Below are 19,791 nucleotides of genomic sequence, written 5' to 3' on the forward strand. Positions count from 1 at the left end.
ATTTTTGTTTGTGGCCAGTCACACATTTATTTCATCAGCCTGGCCCCTGTAGGCATCCTTGTCTGTGGCCCTCATCCTAGCTACTCGAAATATATTGTAGTTATGTGGGCGAATGTGTCAATGAATGTCCATCTAATTGCTCAGAAATTATTATTCCAATATTCCAGTCCTGAAAATTCTTTTAGTTTCATCTCAGACTTACAACAGTAAAGGTAGAAAAATACAACTTTGTTATACAATGTACAAAAAAGCGCTGCAGAGGGAGACCTCTCTGAGCGTTCTAGTAGTCCAATTAGAGAGGAAATCCAGTTCAGTTGTGCTATTTGCAGAATTCAGGGGATGCAAACAAACCAATCCTGTGGAAAAGCCTAGGTTTGCATACCCTACATGACTGACAACTTCTACCTTGGATCATCTTAAAACAAGCACCAGGATTTTAAGAACAATAACCCTGGCCAACATTCCAAGTGCAAATTCAAAAACACATTTCTCAAGACTGATTCCAAGATGCTCCAAACTAGGGCCAATGGCAGCACTCTAGAGAACAATCCAACAAAGTGACTCTGTGTGGGGCTATGGCAATGCTGTACCATATGGAATGCTCTCTTGGTCTGGTTTAATCTGGGGGAAAAGCTTAAGCAACAAGCTCATTGGATGGAATTCACATCACCAGACGTAAAAATGTTGATGATGACCAAGTATTCTTGAGAAAGGTTAAGCTTCACCTAAAAAAGTAAATTTGGGTCTGCCTTAATTATCTGATAAATGGGGGACTAAGGCTCTAAGATTTACCCTACCATGTCTCCAATAATTTTAACTTTTTAAAAGCAACTATTACCAGATGTTCATTTTGTCATAAAAATTCTCACCCTTAAAAACTATAATATTTATGAAAATGTAACTTTGAGCAATTTACTACCTGTGAACATATCCAGCTAATTAGCTTGCATTAAATACATGTGTAGGTATTTGAAATAATTTGTTACATAGACTTATTATTAATAAGACAATTGAATGTTTGTTTTGGTTTCCAAAGAAAGATTTTATAATAAGTCTTCCTTCTGAGCAATTAGAAAGTAGACTCCTTTTCTGTTGGGGTCACTCCTTTGTTCAAGGAACTGAAACCCCACCAACCACTGTCTTTTTTTTTTTTTCTTTTCTTTTCTTACCAACTGCAGGAAAACATGTAGTTAGTTAAGTGGCAGGGCTAGGAGCGAGTCCTTAAGTGTGGTCTCTCTACACAAGCCACTATAAAAAGGGGATATGTTTTCTGTAAACTATCATGACAATTATATGATAGGAAGAAACCGAACTGAGCAAATAGAATAACAAAGATGATTCGCACAAACTGTAAAAGGAATGCCATTTTCTCAAGGCCATGCAGCAAAGTGCATATGCTTCCTTATGGCACACACTAAACATCGGCCACTTGGATGGTGGATTAAATTTTACCTTAACCATGACGTGGATTTCACCTCCTGGCAGGTCTAGACCTATATATCTCAATTGTTTTTCTACTTCAGTTTTTTTTTTTTTTTTTTTTTTGGCCTAGAAATTAAAAGAAGCACCAATGAAGGAAAATATGAGGGACGCTAATTGCCAAGCTTTTATGTCACTGTTAGCAGATCTCACAAACTTTTCCTTGGGCATTCAAGGGGTTCATACCCCAAGATGAGCTTTGAGTCCTCCAAACAGAGCTGCACTGGACTGACCATGTGACCAGCTCTGGAGGGAGGGCACAAGGAGTCCTGTTGTGATTCCCTACAAGCAGAGAAGAGTTGGAGCTTTTGATCCTCTGCATTTACAGACAGGAAAAACTCCTTTAACTCCATGGGCCGAGATCCCAGGTGACTGTTTAACTTTCCTATTTAAATTACTCTTGCTCATTCAGACAGGCACAGTGACATTGCTAACATACCTCCACCGGAGTGCTTCTGAAATATGCCATTCAACATGGGAAAGAACAGGGGAAATTATTACATCGCCACGGAACCCAGCATATGTTGTCTAGCATCTAAGAGCAATTGTATCTGGTAGGACTCTAATCTAAATGTGGGCAGTGAGAAATTCCCACCTCGAAGATCATATTCATAATAGAGTTGTTTCTTCAGAGGCTACACGTTTTGATGTTCATGTGAATCAAGGAGGCAAGACCGAGAAGAGCGGAGATTTTATCTTATTTTCTTTAGAAAAGTAACAATTATGACATCAAGGACAGTGCCTATAAAACTTGGTTCAAAACTTGTTTATGTCAAGAAATTCAATGTTACAACAGTGTATTGAAAATTTATCAGCCACATATGTGAGTCCAGCTGCTGGCACATAGTGAAGTCGAGTTGGTTAAACCGATGATATTATTTCCTGGATGGAACATACCAGAAAGAGGCAGGCAATATATTTGGACAAGTGAAAAAAAAAAAAAAAAGAAAAGAAAAAACAACAAAAAAACCTTCAAGGAAGCTTGACAGAAGATTATATTGTGGTGAGAGATGAGGAGGTATGACCTTAGATTTCTGTCTCTTTAGATGTTTCACTTTCTGCAGCATTTAATGATTGAAAAACGTTGTTAGTCATTTTCAACCTGCGGTTGAGCTGCAGGAACCACAGAACAGGAACCCCACTGTGGCAGGAGTTGGAAGCAAAAAGCTTTTTTGTGTGGGTTCACTTACTATTTTAATTCTGTTGTATTATTAGTGGGCTTCCAAGGTATGGTTGTTACTTCTCCTATTTACTGCTCTTTCCCTCCTTCCTGTACCCTTTATGTCCCCCCTCCCCCCATTACCTTCCCTCCCTAAGGCAGGGGATGCTGCCTGCAGGGAGGCCACTGTGGGAAAAGCCAGATTTGCCATAGGCCCAGATGACTCTGCTACTAACTTGGTTCATACCCGCAGGCCAATGATTTCATGGTTCTGAGGCTAATTTTCCTCATCTTAAACCAGGGATATTACGAACTGTTTCACAGGTTTGTGAAAATTAAATGGGATCCCGTGTTGTAGGCCGAGCCCAGAAATCGGTGAGCGGCGAGCCTTTCTGTTCATTCACAGGGAGCAGCTACTCTAAGTATTCTTTGCATGAAGACGGCAGCTCTGCTTTGGCCACAGTTTGGCTCTCATGTGTTCTAAATGTTTTTCCTCCTGGCCCCCAACATTTCTTACCATACTATTATTCTCATTAGCCAACGTTTAATAAGTGCAGATCATGGGCCAGGACACTGCGGTTAAGTACTTCATGAAAAGCACTTAATTATTTCTCAGAATGTATACGATAGCTATTATTTGCATCCCAATTTATTAAAGACAAAGTGGAAATTCAGAGGCATTAAGTGAACTCTCCGGTTTATACCATCAGTTGCCAAGGCAGGACTTGATGAGGTCTTTCTGACTCCGGAGCCTAGGCTCTTAACCACCAATTACACCAGTTAAATTCTCCAGCTCACAGGCCACCCACTCCCACAACCTATAGAATGCCAGTCTGTCCCACACCCAGTTTAGCTCCTATAACTCTCTTGTATCTAATTTCTGCTGTTCYGTGGGGGTGGCCGGGTGTGTAGTTCTGACCTCCTGGAAGGCAGGGATCATAACWCGCATAACTCCTCCTAAACCACCCAGCGCCATGCAGGGCAGACTCGGTACACGGGAGACATGAGCTTTTCAATCCAGGGAAGAAACTGACCAGGCAGAGATCAAGAGTGAATAAAGTGCAAGGAGAGTACAGCAGTAAGAGGAGAGGAAGGAGGAAGAAAAATAATTCAAGGGAAAGGAACCAAGGGCAAATATTTGCTGAGCGCCTTAGTGCCCATCATCGGACCTAAGGATCTCTAAGGGTCTCTGAGTAGGAGTACTCAACGCGCTGGGCTCAGAAATTGGCCTAATCTTTCCGGACCAGGAACCAAGGCTCAGCAAACAAAGAGCTCAGCGCGTCTGGGTAGCCGACTTGCACCCACAATCGCGTACGCATGGCAGGGGTTTAATGGGGTGCCTGGTTCCGGTACTTCCTGCCAGGGTCAGGGTGGTAAAAATGCAGGCTGCGCTCTCCCCACTGATCTCTTAGGGAGCCACGGCACAAAGGGGGCACCCCTCTGAGTATCCGCGAAGACACGTTACTCAGCAATTCTAAGTTTGTAAGGCACACTTGTCCTCCTTCCTCACTTTGAACTCAGCTCCCCTAGTCACTGCCAGACTGCTGGGGCACATCTTCCTTTTCTTGAGAGCCAAGCCAGACGAGCGCGTTTGAGTGATTTTCTTCTTCCTCTTCGCTCCGCCGGGGCCCAGCGGCGGGGCCACCGGCCGCCACGGTGGCGCTTAGGTGGGAGGTGGCTCCAAGGTGACGCGCGGCCGCCTCCGCCCCCTGGAGGCGGGGCTGGCGAGCGGGGGCCTAGGAAGTCGGACGGCCCCGGAGGTACCCCCGCCCCCGCCGCGTCCCGGCTGCTCCTGCGCGTGCGAGCTGCGGCCGCGGCGGATCCCGGCAGGTGAGGGGCGTGCGCCGGCGGGTCGTCAGCCCCCGCAACACGGCCTCGGACAGGTGAGGGCGGCGCCGGGCGCACCTGGCAGCGCGCGCGGAAGGGGCGCGGGGGTCGCCGCCTGCTCTCTTCCGGGGCCGGGCGTCTGCTCGCCACCGAGGTGAGGCGTTGGGGACCCTGAGGGTTCGGGGTAGGAATTCAGTGGAGCTCCTTCCCGGGAGCTGCGGGTTCCGGAATCCAAAAGGTGTGCCAAGGTCGGGAGGCAGAAATCCGAGGCGGGTAGTCCTGGAGAGCGCACGAAGGGCGGGCGCGGCTTGCCCCAGGAATTCTTGGCTTTTTAAAGGACACACTTTTGGTCCCCTCGGGGCGCAGTGGAGTTAGTCACCGCCACCGCCCGGACTCTTTCGGCAGAGGTTAGCCCCTCATTTATGTGGGATTTGATGCGCTCTCTTCGTGGAGACCTTGGCGGTCCAACTTTGGTTCCTAGCGCAGGCATTTATTTGCGCAGCGGCACAGGAGCAGAAAGCCTTAGGATAATTGTGTAGGTTACAGAATGTCTTGCACATTAAAAAAAAACAAAACAAAAAAAAAACCCAAAAAACCCCCCAAAACCAAAAAACCCCAATACGGTGATAGTGGTGGTGAACTCGAGAGGCGATTGCTTCCGCAGTTAGTTCCTCAGCTCCCGGTCCATTTGTCAAGCAAATGGGGGCGCCTATGGCTTTTAGAGATCTTTGGGTTTCCATAAGCGTGTTAGAACATCTGAAGGAATTTCTGTGCGATGTCTGAGGGTTTGAGCGGCTTGTAGGTACTTAGCTAAGTGTGGACTGGAAGTTACATTAACAGGGGCCACTCAGAGTTACCAAACAGCTTCCAGGTGAACCCTGGAACTTTACAAACACCTGCTTCCGGAGACACTGAATGGCAAACAGGTCTGTGGATTATGATTTCCATTCCATTCATTTTTCGCTTGGGTCGGCAGCATTTCAATTCAATAAATATTTGTTGTATGTATGCCTTTTAAGGAGGAACCTCTGCAAGAGCCAGGTTGGTGTGCTGTTGGGTAGCACAGGTGTTAATACAAAGGGGCACTTAGGGCACCCATTCCACGCAGGTGGGTGTTCAGAAAGAGCAGTGGCACAGCGGCACCTCTTTAATCTCTGGTAGTAAGCATTTAAATGCAGGGAGAATGCAAATCTTTGAAGAATATCTGTCGTTAGCCTAGTCTGACATCCGAACTGACAAGGACTATCAAAACCATCCTCAAAATTAGGTTAAGAATCCATTCTGTGCCACCTACCATGCTGGGCACTTTATCTTGCTGCATAAAATGCACAAGGTAGATATTATTCCCACTTGTACAGGTGAGAAACCCAGGCAGGGAGGAATCCAGCAGTTTGTTGAAAGTAATTAGTGGACCTGAGAGATGAAGGGGGATATTTCTGAGTGCAAAACCCATGCTTTTTCACTATTCCATGGTGCTGTGAGACATATAGTGTAAATCTGGCAGATTTAATGGAAAATAATTCAAATCTATTTTCCTAAAACAATCCACATCAGTTAAAGTGACCGTTATGAATAAAATGAGTATTGCTTTCATTCTCTTTGTGTGGTTAAACTATAACCAGTCTGGGACAAGAAGAAGAACAGCCGTTTTTCAAATATAAAATTTATTATGTGTCTTCCTTAACATATTTTTTAAGGACCCAATATAGCCAAGTGGGACAAATCAGTAAAACTTTGTAAGTATTCCTTGTATATTACACATTGAAGTTAACAGTTAATTTTCATATTATTAATACCCTTTAACATATATCAGCTTGATTCCATATCTTCCAGATGAATAGAAGCCACTCTTGTCACCTAGAAAAGACTTCATGTGTGTGTATAAATTTATAATCATATATGAATATACATAACATTTATTAAAATGTGTATCTGTTTTTCCTTAAATCTCTCTCTAGAAGTGTAGAGAGTACTGAAGTGCACTTATTTGGTAAGGAATCCTAATATTCATAATTTAGCCTTTGAGTGAATGATCCATGACAGCTCGTAATTTCTTCAAATTCCTGTAAACCACAAAAGTGATTTTCAAACTACAGTTGTTATGCTGTAGAGGATGAGAATGAAAATAGTCCTTAGAATTTTAAATAATATTTCCTGACATGGAGAGCACTTGCTTTCTTAAACCCTTCCTTATACTTGTTAGTAATTACACACAGAAATTGAGGGGTTTCATAATTAAATTATCTTAAGGTGTTGGGAAAAAGTGTCTTTTGGGGGGTGGGGTGGGGAAGAGAGGCTTTTTGCCTGTGTTGGGAGGATCAGGTAGGCTATATTCTGCCTGGGTTGGGCGTGGCACAATTTTTATTTTCTGTTTTCATTTGACAGTGAAATCGACAACACGCCTTGAACTCCTCTTTAGGAGTATTTGAAATCCTGACTAGAATGTGTTTATAGAAGTGTGCTTGGCTTGGTTAAGATGTTGTAATGAAGGGGCCGAGAGTGATGCATTAGAGAAATATCCAGAAAAGCGAAGGGGCCAGGGACCAGAGTATGCATGAGATGTGAAGTGGGCAGATCTAGATTTTGTGACACCTGGAAGGCAAATAATTCGCGGATCCTCTTTAAAAAAAATAATGCAAAATTAGTTACGAAAGTGAATGCTTATTTAGAATGGAAAAAGAAATGATCACCGTTTGCTGGAGGTTTTTTTCTCTTTCTGCTGAGGTCTTTTTGGGCAGTTTACCAGAAATGCTTACATAAAAATGCTTCCTGATTGCAGCCCTCTCTCCCTGAGAACACTGAACATCTCCTAGCAGCCTGTAGCACGCATGAGGTCTTCTGCCAGTGAGAGGCCAGAAGCTGAAGCTCCATTACTGTCAAAGAGTAAGAGGGCCAGTTGTGGTTGGAGGCAAAGGCCTCATTGTTCGCTGAGCAGAGTAGAGGCTGGTGGCTGGGGTGAGAGGGATACTCGGCTTCTCAGGGACTCAGGGCATTTCAAATCTAGTGAACAGTCCGGAGGGGAAGGCCCAGAGCTGACTTCTAGGACCTTCTACTTTGCTTTGCTCTCCAGGGATGCCTTTGGCTATTGGCTCTCATTCTACCAGTCATCATTTACTGAGGCACTCCTATGTCCCAGGCACTGACTATGGCGAGGTCCTATTTGCTAGGGAGCTCCTAGCCTCATGGAGCTGATTTCATTCTGATAGCACAGTGTCATAGGTGCTGGCCTGGAGCCTGGAGGGCCCCTGATGGCTTGAGCTGAGTTTGGAATTGGTGGTGGAGTTACCAAGATGAAAGAGTCCAGGGAGAGCATTCTTGGTGTGTGGAGGGGCTGTAGAAAGCCAGAGGTTTGGACTCATACACTCTCCTCCATGGATGCAGTGAGGCCCCTTAGTCAGTGCTTCTCAACATGTCCTTCCAGATCAGCTGAACCCACACAACTGGTTTTAACTTATTAGAAATGCATGTTCTCAGCTCCCATCCCAGACCCTCTGAATCGGAAGCTCTGTGTCTGGAGCAGAGCAATCTGCGTTTTGAGAAGCCCTCCTGATCGTTCCGGTGTATGCTAAAGTTTGAGACCCACTGCTCATGGTATTTCAGAGAACTGGTAGGGCATAGACCCCCCCTGTGGGGGTGGTAACAGGGGAGTGGGATTCATACTAGTGCTAATATGTTATGATTGTAGTATGAGTATCATTTATATTACCATCACTGACATTTACTGAGCACTCAGATTGTACTCAGGCCTATTTCTTGTGCTAAGAAATAGGAACTCTTTTAATCATGAATACAACCCCACAAAGCGGGGCTCTTGTTACTTCCATATAATGCGAGAAAACTGAGGCCCAGAGAGACAAGGGTATTGTCCCTGGGCACACAACTGGAAAGCCATTCAGGCGCCTTCCCTCTCTTCTGCCTGGGACAGTTTTCATCTGTGTCTTTGTTGTGTGCGGGCCTCGTAGGAAAGGTTGGAAGGCAGACTGGAGACTACCTGCAATAGCCCTTTTTAACAGTCATTGTCATTTGCTGACCACATGGGTTTAACAGGTGTTTCTTTAGGGACAAATTGCCAGATGAGAGAGGTAAAATGTTGTCATTCCCTCCTAGTGGGAATTTCTAAAGTTTCATAAGCAAATGGACACAATTGCATATATGTAATTGAGTAACGTGGAAGTTGCCTCCTTCCCAGACATAATGATGGGCTCATATGCATTCCCCCTGTGGGTGGAAGCTGGCCTTGTTTTGTAACGTGGGTTTCACCCGGGTATTAGCACAGAGGCCTTTCTTCTAAAGCCCAGCTCCCTGTCCAGGACACAGAGGGCTTGAAGGTGATGATGTGTTTGTCCATGATGTCCTGGAAGGTATCTAGAAGAGGTTTTTTTTTTTTTTTTTGCATTTTCACAGTTTTGCATTTTCAGAGTTTTTTTTTTTTTTTGTTTCCGAAAACGATTCTCTGGAGTTCTATATATTTGATCACAGAATACTTCCATCATTTCAGGAAGCATGAAAAAAAGATAGAGCTATAGATGTGAGGACATGTGTGAGTGTGTCGAATGGTGGTTTGCCTTTGGGTGTGGACCTCAGGTTACTGAGTCTTCACTTCTCCTCTGGAGACAGATGTTTAGACAAACATTAATTTGAGTGTAGGGCAGGCAGCAGAACTTAATTCTGGGAGTTCTGGCTGTCTCAGTCATGGATTCATGTGTTCACATGGCCATTTGTCACCTGCCTAGTTGTGCTGAGTGTTAATGTCAGGCACCGGAAGGAGATAACAGTGGTGACTGGACAGATGTGATCCCTAAAGACTAGTAAGGACAAACTTGCTCTGCAGTGCTATGGCTGAATGGAGTCAGATGCCCTAATTCCCTCAGTGAGTCAGCCAGAAAGGAGTTAAGAAGTTATCTTAGTTCAGGAGAGAGGTTGTAGGGCTTGGCTTAAAGCAATAGGGAAGCAGAGGTGTGTGAGGGTTTGAGAGATTATCTGGGAGACGGCGGAGGTGACCAAATGGATGTGGGTGATAGGGGAGAGGGAGGGTTGGGGCTGAGGTTGGTGCTGGGCCCCTGGGCTGGTGCTAGCATCACAAGTCAGGACTAGATTGTTTTCAAAGAATAAAAAATGAGTTTCGTGGACATTGTGAGTTTGAAATGGCTGGATGACTCCAACGTAGAGGTTTGTGTACATTGAATAATGCGGCAGAGAGCACAACTGAATAATTCAGCGGATTGAGTAATACCAACAAATGAATAATGCTGCCTCCCAAGGAGAGGGTGGAAGCGAGAAGCAGGTCACAAAGGAAATGTGGGCATTTCTCCTGGTGTCTGCAGGGTAGACACAAATTCCAATTCCTTTGATGTGAAAGGTGAAAAAGGTTTACTTCTCATTCTTTTTTTTTTTTTTTAATTCATTCGAGACACAAAGATAGAGAATATGAGCAGGGGGAGAAGCAGAGGGAGGGGGAGAAGCAGGCCCCCCGCTGAGCAGGGAGCCCGATGCGGGGCTCGATCCCGGGACCCTGAGATCATGACCTGAGCTGAAGGCAGACGCTTAACCATCTGAGCCACCCAGGCGCCCACTTCTGCTCATTCTTGAGAGGGTGGAGATGAATTCTCTGCTCACTTTGGCCTTTCATGTTTGATAGCCGGAGATCTGGCTTGTGGGAGGAGGGCGGCACCGTGGAACAGCAAACAAGGGCTGGCCGGAGCAGGAGCGTGATAAGGGGCTTGTTGAAAACTCGTTTGCAGAATTTGAGCCCATATAATTGTCATAAGGTAAAATGCTTGCCATCTCTCCCCTTAATCAGTTACTTTTTCTTGTTAAAAGCACTCACTATACATATCTATATATCATAAATATTTCTATCCTATTTATATATCACATATATATCATATTATAAATTAATATAGGTCATATTTATTATATATATCATATTTATTATAAATTAACTGGATCGTTTTGTAGATCACAGATTGGCCAGTGCTGTTTTGTAGATGATACTGCTGATACCAATACTACCAGGTTAATTTTTGTGCGGAACATTAGGTTTCCTTCGGTGCTCAGAGTTGAGCCGAAGGTTTGTTTAAAACCTGTGTTACAAAGTGGTTGAAATAAATAAATATGTGTTCTTTTATCCAAAGGTATTAATTGAGCATGTGTTATGCAGAGTATGTGCTAGAGTTTTCATTGTGAATCAGACAGATAGCTCCCTGTCTCCTGAGAACTTACAGCTAAGATGGGAAGTCAGGCACTTGAACAGGTGCCTACAAGAAAGTGTGCTGTTTGCTAAGGATAAGGCACAAGGTGCTGTGGGAGCCAGGCAGTGAGGGGAGGCCTCCAGAGGCCAGGCTGCCTGCGCTTAGCAGGACTGGTTGGCTGGAGTCAGCCACTGGTGGGCAGAGATCCCTCTGGGGCATGAAGCAATGTTTGGAAAGAACAGACAGGTTTTCAGAAGTTGATGGATGGATGCTTTTGAGGAACTGAAAGTTTATGATCAATTTTGTCCATGAAAAGTCAGAAATATTCATGAGAGGTTGGTATCTGGTCAGGAAAACTAGAAAAGTATTAAACTTATCTGTGTGACTGTCACCATGTTCAGAGCCAAGAGGCAGCCGAGGTGACAATACAAAAATGAAACAAAACCCCAATCAGACCAGAAACAAACAAAAATGACTGTGATGATTATGATGTGGATAATCTGTGTTTTTGGTGGGGGTGGGGAGGGGACTATTTTTTGCATTGTGAAAGATGTTGGTGTTTGGTTTGAGAACTTCGTATATCAGAAAAGGACACTATATTACCTGAGCCACAGTACCAACATCATTCCTGTAACAGTCTTGCCTAGTGTAAAACATTACATAATTATTACATATATAGGTTTCTAGTCTGAAAATGGTCTCCGGGATCAGTTCTTCCATCTCCTGTTGCTCTTTCATGAATGAGCTGGGGACCAGCGGTGCCGCAGTCTTGCTTACCTTCACCTGGTCAGTCTGTCTGGTGAGCGTGTCTGTCTCTGTTTGTCCCAGAAAGATGTGCTTCACTTGAGCAAGAATTCTCACCTGTCTGCAACAGGCCCTGTAGTGAACTGTCTCCATCTTCTCCAAGTCTATGTTTCACCCTTTTGTAACGATTTCATTTATTTATTTGAGAGAGAGAGCACAAGTGGTGGGGAGGGGCAGAGGGAGAGGCAGACTCCCCACTGAGCAGGGAGCCCGATGAGGGACTCAGTCCCAGGACCCTGGGATCATGACCTGAGCCGAAGGCGGATGCTTAACCGCGTGAGCCACCCAGGTGCCCCTTGTGTCACCCTTCTAAATTATTTCCTCTCTGGTGTGCTTGTCATGCACTTTGTTCCTACATAGTTGCGTGTTTTCGATATTGTAGGAATCTTTGGCAGAAGCTGCTTTCAGCATTTTCGGCCTGTCTAAACAGGCAGAATTTCTCTGACATTTCTTTCTTTCTCTTAAATCTATTTGGGCTGGCACAGAAACGTTTAGCTTTAGCAAGGAATGAGAAAGAAGGTGCTCAGGAAGTTTCCTCTGTTAATATTTGAACCAGAAGACATGGCAGAACTGAGAAGGTACATGATAAATTGTTTCTGAACTATTTAGGTGATTAAAAATAAAAAGTTTGAACAGGTCGGTGCAGCCCTGGTCATTAGTAACAGATGGGTATAGTTGCTTTGTTAACTACTTCCTTTCCAACTTCCGGCTTTGTGTCCGTTTCTGCCTTTGTCACGGTGAGCTCAAGATGGTAAATCAGTAATTGAGTGCTTAGTTTTTATGTTCATTGCCGATATGTGCCTTTTAATGGACGATGTTTTTTCTTTTGGTGGAAGAAGCTTTTCGTTTTTCCGTGGTTTATTGGACATATGGACTCAGCAGGTATGTATTTCATTTCATGTGCCAGCTACCTAGTAGAAGCTCAGGGCAGCATCATCTTATTCTCAGGAACCATGCTGGATAGGAGTCATCCCCATTTTATAGATGAGAACACCAAGACCCAGAGAAGCCCTGTAAGTTGTACAGGGTCATCTAGTTGGTGGGAATTTTACTTTTTTTTTTTTCCCCCCTCTACTATTCCATTCCAAGCCAGGGCTATTTTAACCACTGCATTCTGACTTATTTTCCGGTGAAGTTGTTTAGCCCCCAAACAAGGGAGTCTCCAAGACCCATGATAACTAAGATGCCAGGTATTTCTCTGGATCGTGGGTTTGGAAACAGTTGCTCTGTGCATTCCCAGGCTGAATACAGAGTTGAAACCCTTCACCGCAGAGGCTGCTCTAAAACCCACATCGATAAAGCTTTGGAATCCTGCTAAACCCTGTTCTGGAGATGGATTTGGCAGGATATTGATCAATATACCACGTTAGAGCAATGTCCTGCCAGAAGATTGTGAATGCATGAAGCTAGATGCTCTGAAAAGGTCTCTCTCTTTCATCTGACCCAAGTGATACCTTAAACACATAATAGTTATAATAAATTTGTGTAGCAAAGCAAGCAGTCACGTAAGTGTAAACACCATGGTTAATTCCACGCGAGAACAGCCCCATGAGAACAACTTCACTGTGTTTTTATGTTTTTTAAACTGATGTCAGCTTTTAAATATATACAGATGTTGACATTCTAAAACCCAGATAAAATTCTTGTGGTGCTGTTGTTTGGATCTGGTTGCTTTTTTTGCTGTTCATTCATTTATAAATATTAAGCCCAAATGAGATCTTTTAAGGGTTCACAGTGTACAGATAGGGTTGATATTCTGGTTGATGTGGTCTTGGAGGAGCTAGCGTTCCTTCTGCTGAATGTTCTGCTTCTCTCCCCATGGGGACTTCTGAGATACCTCTTGGGAGCCTTTCTTTAATCTAGATAGAGAGTCTGTGTTCTCTTAGAACACGGAAGGAAATTGAGACTGCATATTTCAAGCTCTATTCATTATACTTCCTCTAGGACTGTATTTTACCTTTCTGTTGAAGCTGATTTGGTGGCCATGGGAAGCAGCAGGATATGACCAAAGTTGCCCAGCACCTGTGCTCATGTCCCACCCATCACCAGCTTCATGTGCCTTTGAGTAGAGCACTCATCAATGTTGTCTGTATTCATTCCAGTTAGCAGTCAGTCTCTTTCAGGGGCACCAGGGTGGCTCAGTCAGTTAAGCGTCTGACTCATGGTGTTAGCTCAGGTCATGGTCTCAGGGTCACGAGATCGAGCCCCATGTTGGGGCTCCCTGCTCAGCAGGAAGTCAGCTTGAGATTCTCTCCTTCTGCCCCACACTGCATTCACACCCCCCCCCAAATAAATACATCTTAAAAAAAAAAGGAAGTCAGTTTATTTCATGATATGCAATGAATGATGACTTTGTTGTTAAATTATTTTTTAAATGTAAATTTTGCTGAGCAATTCTGGATGTCTTACTGGTATAATTTTGGTAGTGTCTTTGGTTTGTGGTAACATCCCGAATCTAGCCAGATTGAAAACCAGTCCTGGCTATGAGATTTTTTTGTTGTTTTATTGTTATTTTTTTGCTAGTGGCTGTGAGTTAGAGCTAACTGTCTTAGTGCTTATACATCATTGATTTTATGGCTGCTTTTAAGATTATATGAGAAAGCGTGTATGGAATAGTGTAGAGCAAAACTGCTTTTACATACACACGTATATTCACGCTATGTGCTGCTATATGAATATATTTGTTTTCTGTTAATAAGCACCAGAAACGTACTAGTGGTTCCCTTATGCAGATGTCTAGTCTGAGCTGAGTCATTTTTCATTGCATACCTGTCTGCACAATTACAATTTCCTAAAGGCATACCTTGAAAAGGTATTGCCAGATAACCATCTTTACTTTTTATTTTTTTTATTTCTTTTAAAGATTATTTATTTATTTATTTGACAGAGAGAGAGAGAAAGAGAGAGACAACGAGAGAGGGAGCATAAGCGGGGGAGTGGGAGAAGGAGAAGCAGGCTTCCCGTGGAGCAGGGAGCCCGATGCGGGACTCGACCCCAGGACCCTGAGATCATGACCTGAGCTGACGCTTAATGACTGAGCCACCCAGGTGCCCTTTTCTGTGGTCTTTAAAATGTCACTTAAACTCATCCTCGGACATGAGAACATTAAAAACACTCCGCATTTGTTTAACTTTGTTAAAGCTTTTAAAAAGCCTTGGTATTTATTTTCAGATTTTTATCAGCCACACATCTCCATTTGCGAATGGGAGAACTAGTCCTCCAGTGCATGCTGCTTGAAATGATCACAGAGAGGAAAGTGTCCCGAGTGTTTCTGTCCGCTCAGTAAGCCTTCCTGGAGGCCACGGCGCATGGGGTGGGCATGGAGTGGGACCACTTAAGACACTTCTACTCTAGTAAGGCAATGAAGGAGGCTCACACTGTGGCTCACTTGACTCACCATGACTCAGTTCCTGGGAAGAGCCCCAAGTTTGGACAAACCCTGGGCTCAAATATCAGTTCTGCCATTTGTAAGAGTTTGGTGTCTCCAAAGCTCTGGCTTCTCATTTGTAAAATGAGTTTGCAAATGCTTACCTGGGGGTTCTGTGAATATTAGTGATAATCCCTGCAGAATGCCTTGTGTAAAACTGGTACTTTATAAATTCCTGTTATTCCAGGAAAAGAGGGAGTCTGGATACTTTAAGTAAGCGTGCAGATTTTGGAGGAGTGAGTGCCTACATGTTACCGCAGCTTTTCTCCAGGAATCAGACACCTCTGCACTGTTGGTGTTTGGCTCTACATTGCCTTCTAACCAGAAGGATGAGAAAGGAGAGGGTAGAAAGCATGAATAGGAACTGGTACTAAATTGCAGAATTTCAGTTCAAAAATTATACATTTTAGGGAGCAATAAAAATTACCCAAATCCAGGCCATTTTACCCAACTGGAGGCTCTCATTTTTAGAGTTGAGACGCTATCTCCTTCTTTATTTTTCTTAACTTTAGATTTTTACTTTCACTTTTAAGGTGTTTTTCCCTTTTGCATTTTTAAGTAAGTCTTGACGTTAGAAAGCTGATATTGGACATGCACACATCGATTGTGTGCTGGATTTAGCATTTTCTTGGTGATTATAGTGTAATTTGATGAAAGCCCAGCCACTCCTCGGGGAAACCAGACAATGTTTCCTAAATATATATGGGTGAATTAATACCTTGGAAGGTTGACTTTGGAAGGTGACATCTAATGGCTTCATTGGGTTCACAGCCTACATTTCTGATTGCTAAAAAAGAGAAGAACAAAAAAAGTATTGATTAGCTAAGGATTTTGTGTTTAAATGGAACAATCGGGAAAACAGAAGCAGTTTCTGTTTTCAAAAAGCACATCTCTGTGGAGAGTCAAGATAGATCTTCCTGAAAAGATGATTAGTGGCACCCTCTTGGGAGCAGAGAGGATTTTAAAGGCGGACGAGTTCTATTTGGCCTGAGAAGCAGAGGGAAAATGTGACTTAAATCTGGAAGGATGGGGAGTGAGTGACCCTCAAAGTCTTGGAGAGGTCACTGGGGAGAGATCGGGATCGTTTTTTTTTTTTTAAGATTTTATTTATTTTTAGAGAGCGTGTGCAAGCAAAAGTCGGGGGAGGATCGCAAGCAGACTCCACGCTCAACACGGAGCCCTACGCGGGGCTCAATCCCATGACTGGAGACCATGACCTGAGCTGAAACCAAGAGTCGGATGCTTAACTGACTGAGCCGCCCAGATGCCCTGAGATCGGCACTGTTTAAGTCTGATGCTCTCACACTGCATTGCCCTCCTACAGTTTTGCTGGTAGGCTCTTCACAGTGCTGCCCTTTTTGGGAATGTTGACCATGAGCAGGAGTTAGGTGACAGAGACAGAGGGACAAGGTGGCACAAAGAATAAGAACAGACAGCTGGGCTGCTAAGCCTGCGTGTGGGGCTCTGTGACATGTGCACTGTCTGAGCTTTCTGTGCCTCAGTTTGCCCATCAGTGAAATGAAGTCTCTACTAAGATCTACATTATCAGGTTATACAGGTTAGAGTACAACATACCTAAAGTTTCATATGTGACGCCACATGTAAGGGTTAGCAGCTGCTGTTCGGTCAACATTGATGGTGGGAGACTCATTTTAGCTCTGTTTTATTTATTTGAGAGAGAGAAGAGAGCGAGAAAGAGAACATGAACCATGGGAGAGAGGGAGAAGCAGGCTCCCCGCCGAGCAGGGAGCCCGATGCAGGGCTCGATCCCAGGACCCCGGGATCATGACCCGAGCTGAAGGCAGACGTTTAACCGACTGAGGCGCCCAGGAGCCCCATCATTTTAGCTTTAAAGAACTACGGCATGCCTTGTTCGCAGTTCCTGATGATTGTGTCATATTTAAAAACTCATTCTCAGCATTTTAGCTTAGTGGGGAGATTTGGATGTTTCAGGATCGCTCCCAGCCTTTTTCTAGCTGATATTCTATGAAATGGGTTGCAGAGTGCATGCCATGAGAGACTATAGAACATTGGGAAAGTTCATTTGGGAATTATCCATTGAAGCTGTCATAGGATCATGTCCACTTCATCGAGCTGGCACTGGTATTGATGGAATCCGAGAAGCAGGGGGAAAAAAATCGATATAACCTTTTTAAAAGATAGATGGTTTTAATATTGATAATAGTGTTCTTTATCTTTTCATTTGAGAGATGTGGCTGTAATGGAATGGCACATAAATACTAATGTGCACTGACTGCATTGTGATAGTAACTCCTTTGGGTATTGAGACAAAAAGTTCAGTGATCTGGGCAAATGTCACCTTAATGCATCACTAACAGGCTGAGAAATATAGGCTTCAAATAAACCATCCTTCACTTGAGAGTAGGAAATACCCTTTCATCTGCATTTTAAAAATCTTTCTTAACCCACAGGTGAGGAAAGTCTTGGTTGTGTGTGTATATGACTCCTTCTAATTCATCTATGGCAGTTTTCCACATTTGCTTCAGACGTTTGGATTAGTTCGGAGGTGATTGAGCGCATGGCAGTCAGTTCCTCAGGCATGTGTCTTGGAGATCTCACCTGTTGCCTTTTCTCTTGTTGAGGACACCAGTTGTCTCAAGAGTGAAAAAGGATCTCAGCTTACTGAAATCCAAGCGTTGATGGGAGGAGAGAACCATGGCTGGCCTTGTAGACTTGCAGTTATGCACAGTTCAAGGGCCCAATAGCCCTTGGCAGATAGTTTCAGAGATCAGTTTTGTGGGCTTCTTTCTTTTCTGGAGTTCAAGGACTTCACTGGCAACTGGACGACCATGAATTTGTAAAGGTTAAGAAAAGTAGATCATTTCATTGATGAAATGATTGAGGAAATCCAGATGGGAGGCACAGGCAGATAAAATGAGCTCCATCCTCAGCAGGTTACACCCAGTCCTCTAATGAGGCTATGTTGTCATTACTGATTTAATGCTCTGTACCCAGTGCATGAAGCTGCTCAAACACCTTATCACAGAGCAATCAATATATTACCCAACAGTATTTATTTAATAATGAAACATTTATTGAAAAACTTAACAATTGTGAAACTTTTTAGGTTGATGGAATATACTGGCCTCTATGCAGGCTTGGAGTTCTGATGAATATTCAGTCATGATAGCAGTAGAAAGAATTGGCCTCTGAATGAGTTCATTCGTTCATTCCATCCAAACTTAACTGCTGTGTGCCAGGTACTGTTCTAGGTGCTGAAGATGTAGGGGTGAACTAGGCAAACACAGTCTCATCTCCTCAGAGGACTTAATTTTTTTGGGGGGGGTGGGAGTAGATAGGGGAGACCAAATCAACTCATGAGACAATTTTGATCGTGAAGGCCATGATGAATGTCAAGTGTGACAAGAGATTATGGTGCAGAAGTGCAGTTTCATACTAGAGGGTCCAGGTCAGGGTGGGGATTAGGGTTAAGGTTAAGGTAAGGCTCTTGGGGTTCCTGGGTGGCTCAGTTAAGCATCTGACTCTTGATTTTGGCTCAGGTCATGATATTAGGGTCATGAAATAAAGCCCCATGTTGGGCTCCACGCTGGGTGTGGAGCCTGCTTAAGATTATCACTCTTCTACCTTCTCCTTCTGCCCCTACCCAGCTCCACACTCAGGCTCGCTCTCTCCCTCAAGGAAGAAAAAAAAAAAAAAAAAAAAGCTAAGGCTCCTTAAGGAGGTGATGCTTGATCTAGACCTGAAAGAGCTAGGTCTTTGATCTGTAGGGAGAACAGATTATATCACTAACAGGTCTGAACCAGCAAAACAATATTCCTAGACCTTTACTCCAAATGTTTGCTGCACCCATTTTTCCCCTTGTTGGGGGCTGCTACTTCCTCCTTCATGCAGGTGTTACTGTCAGACCTGGTAGGACTGAACATCATGGAAAGGATGGCCTCTCCAGGGCGAGGTCTTCGCTGTGGTTTCAGTGAGCCTTCCCCCTTAGACACAGCCCAAGTCAACAAAACTTTGCATCCAGCAACAGCTTCTGTTTTTGCTTGCTGATTACATTGGCTGGCCAGGTGAGCCCAGAGCTGTGGCTAGGCTTGCTTTAACTTTCCTTTCAAGGCTAAAGCATATGTAATTTCAGGTGATGCTTTTAGCTTTCTGCAAATGACACACTGTCCTATTCTCACTTGGTCAAGATTCTACCCACTTGTGTCAAGACACCTGCTGAAATAAGAGCTTCCTCTTCCTTTCAGTCTGACCCTTTTCAACTATGGATTGTTTTTAGCCTTTTTCTGTCAGTTATGAAGCTTGCATTGTATTGAGTATTTATAGAAAATGAATTAAAGCAGCCCGTGAGGCTTTGTGAAGGTGCCGAGTGTCTGACTCAAAAATCCTTTATGCTCCATCACTGGAAATTCATTCAGCAGTGTAGATCCTGCCATAATGGCTTGAGTTGCTTCTCTGTATTTGTTGACTAAGTACAGAACAGTATAATTTGGTCCTTAGAATAGAAAATAATTATAATACAGCATTACTACTTTATAGGAAAACAGAAATTTACTAAATAACGTATTAAACCCAAACCTAGATGCTCTTCAAACACTTATGTAGACAGAGATTTGTACAGGTTGTTTTCCCTCTGAAAGTTTCTGTTCTGTATGGAGACCATTAAGTGTGAAAACCTTTCATTGCAAATAAGTAAGAATTCTAACAACCGAGTAACAGATCAGATTAAATAAATATCTATCATAATTCTCTGACACATTTGCACCAGGTGAATGGAGTGACTGCATTCAGTTTTAAGAATTTATTTCTAGAATAGTAATTCTAAAACTCTATACCTGGACTTTTCTATCTTGGCTGTCGGACCAGAACTAATTAGCTGTGTCGTGTTTTGAGTTGCCAAGGCCTCCTGAGTTGATTGTTCTAAG

The 19,791-nt window shown here is 43.7% G+C and overlaps 1 protein-coding gene across 8 annotated transcripts in view; it reads left to right on the plus strand.

The window, feature by feature from the left end:
* The first annotated feature begins 4,396 nt into the window (after positions 1 to 4,396).
* Positions 4,397 to 19,791, plus strand: part of MCTP2 (multiple C2 and transmembrane domain containing 2) — a 229,713-nt gene continuing 214,318 nt past the window's right edge. For 5 of the 8 annotated variants that reach the window (XM_025893062.2, XM_073882473.1, XM_073882472.1 and 2 more), the window contains exon 1: positions 4,397 to 4,521. The gene's annotated coding sequence lies outside the window, so the exon portion shown is untranslated. Of the gene's footprint in view, positions 4,620 to 16,004; positions 16,220 to 19,791 lie in introns of all 8 variants that reach the window. The other 3 variants (XM_073882470.1, XM_073882471.1, XM_025893064.2) reach the window with 3 other exon arrangements.

The sequence above is a fragment of the Callorhinus ursinus genome, unplaced genomic scaffold, assembly GCF_003265705.2.
Source record: "Callorhinus ursinus isolate GAN/ISIS: 27379988/994484 unplaced genomic scaffold, GSC_fseal_2.0 scaffold47, whole genome shotgun sequence".
NCBI lineage: Eukaryota > Metazoa > Chordata > Mammalia > Carnivora > Otariidae > Callorhinus > Callorhinus ursinus.